This window comes from Sciurus carolinensis, chromosome 14 (assembly GCF_902686445.1).
Source record: "Sciurus carolinensis chromosome 14, mSciCar1.2, whole genome shotgun sequence".
NCBI classification, from domain to species: Eukaryota; Metazoa; Chordata; class Mammalia; order Rodentia; family Sciuridae; genus Sciurus; species Sciurus carolinensis.
This window is the reverse complement of record NC_062226.1, coordinates 37,927,811-37,930,527: the sequence shown is the minus strand read 5'-3', so window position 1 is coordinate 37,930,527 and position 2,717 is coordinate 37,927,811.

The window sequence follows — 2,717 nt, the reverse complement described above, 5'->3', positions numbered from 1 at the left end:
TTAATTTGCCATCTTTTCCCTGAACTCCCAATGTCTTTGAATTAAGTTGTATTGACTTTTCCCTTATAACTTTTTTGTCTGGTACTAGGGATTAAACCTAGGGATACTCTACCATTGAGCTATATCCCCAGCCCTTTTCATTATTATTATTATTTTAAAATTTGAAAAGAGGTCTTACTAAGTTTCTGAGGCTAGTCTCCAATTTGCCATCCTCCTACCTCAGCCTTCCAAATAACTGGAATTACAGGGCTGTGTCACCACATATGACTACAATTTGGTTTTTCTTTGGCGGTGCTGGGGAATCGAACCCCAGGCCTTGCACATGCTAGGCAAGTACGCTACCAAATGAGTTATATCCTCAGCACCTTATGATTTGGTTTTATGTCTCATTTAAGAAGTTCTTTTCTGCCTCAAGGTATAAACACACTTGTCTATATTTTCTTCTATTTCACATACTTTAATTAATTAATTAATTTTTGTGATGCTATGGATTGAACCCTGTGGGCCTTGTGCATGCTAGGCAAGAGCTCTACCCCAGAGCTACATCCCCAGCCCTGTTACATATATTTAAACATTAGTCTTTAATCTCCTCATATGATGAAGCATTTGAAAAGCTCTGATAATGTCAAGAAGGGAGATATTTTTAAATAGGGAAGAGATATTAGAACATTAAATAAAACAAAAAAGCTGAGTGGCAAAGAAGTAAGCATAGTATACTGCTTTGAAAATATTTATAAAAGTCATAATAATGTAAACTACCATGGTCTAAATGCAGTAGTCATGATAGTTGTATTTAGAGGATGAGATGACAGGAGAAAAGCATTGGTAAGAGAGCCAAATCTTCACTTTTTACAGTAGGAATTCAACTGGTAACATTTAAAATAGATAAATCAAGAAATAGGAATAAGCACTGGGCATGGTGGCATACTCCTGTAATCCAAGGGACTCAGGAGGCTGGAGGATGGCAGGTTCAAAGTCAGCCTCAGCAATTTAGCAAGGCCCTGAGCAACTTGGCAAAACCCTATTTCCAAATAAAATATACAAAGGGCTGGAGATGTGACTCAGTCCTTAAGTGCCCCTGAGTTCAATCCCCGGTACCAAAAAAAAAAAAAAAAAAAAAAAAAAAAAAAAAAAAGATAAGCAAAGTATTTGTTTATATAGCAGTAAATCTCAGAAGAATAGCTTAAGAGTTAAAAGTCGTGGGACTAGAATTGTAGCTCAGTGGTAGAGCATTTCCCTAGCACATGTGAGGCACTGGGTTTGATTCTCAGGACCACATGAATAAATAAAATAAGGTATTGTGTTCATCTATAACTAAAAAAATATATATTAAAAAAGTTAAAAGGAAATGGTGGTGTTCAGAATAAGATTCTGGTACTTTTTGTTTTTGCTTGTTTTTAAACCATGAGTATGAGTTTTTTTGAGTTATGTATTTACAGAAAGAAGAAAGGACAAAGATGAAGGCAGACAAGGAGAGTAACCATTTGTTCTCTGATGAAATCAATAACATATTGCATACAGACGAGTCCAGGCAGGTTAGCAAGGGGTGGGGGTAATTCAGTGAACTATCAGGTTTTGTTTGTTCTGCTTAAGTTTTTCCTCTCACTTTAGAGCAGGTGAGGATTTGGGCTGGGCTGAGGGTAGAGGTATCCCATGTCAAAGGCCCTTTTGCCTTTTGTAAAAGTCTAAAGTAAACCAAAGAAGAGGTTGTGCCCTGGAGGGATTGGGAGAGGGAGAGAGAATTCTTTAGAGCTGTGGAGGGGATTGGTTTGTAGTTCCAGCCAGTGTAAATACTGGGCTCTAGTCCCTGGCTGTGATAGAGAAAGTGACGGGACTCTGAATAGATGGCTTTGGAGAGCTTGGAGGGCAGACCAGATTCAAGTCCAGATGCTCTCAAATCTGAATTCCCACATCTCAAATTTGGCACAGACCTGGAGAAACATAACTGCTGGGACCACAGGGGTCGGAGTATTCACTGGTGACATCCAGTGATGGGATGGTGCTGGAGGGGAGGTAGGTAAGAGGCCTCCCCTGGAACTTGGTATTTTTATGATCTTTACATACCCTTGGCGGATGGGATTCCCTAAGTATGCCTGATGCCAAAATTTTCACCAGCACTCCAGTGTAGGGGCTTGGAATAGCAATTAAATTCACTTAAAGAAGATTTTAAAATACAGTATTATTTCTTGCACATCTGAGTTTGTAGGCTAAGATCACACCTGACCACAAGGACAGATAAGGAGGAGACCCGTCTTCACCAGCCCCACGAAGAGTGAGGGCAGATACCATAATGGCTTTGGGGTAGATGGTAAATGCTGTGGCATGCTCAGACTCCGTGGAAAGGAAAGTGGCTGGGCGGCCCCACCTCTAGCTTCTTAGGTCCCTGCCTTCCTTATTTTCCCCCAGGATCTCTCCCCTTTCTTTCTCACATTTCTGGACCCCATCCAACTGTCTTCCCTCTCCCTCTCTGGAAATGAACATGGAACAAAAGGGACTCTGCTCGGAGGAGGAAGAGATAGAGAGCTCAGGTGGAGTTTTCTTGAAGACTCTGACAGATTTAGTCTGATACTGGGCTTCCAAAATGCCCAGGATCCTTGTTCTTTGGTTTCAAGAAGATGAAGGAGCTCTGGTACCCTGGGTCCTAACCAAAGGAGAAAGGAAGAAAAACAGAAGGAAGAAGGCTGTCCCAACTGGAAAGAGCTGAGGGAGTCAAAGAG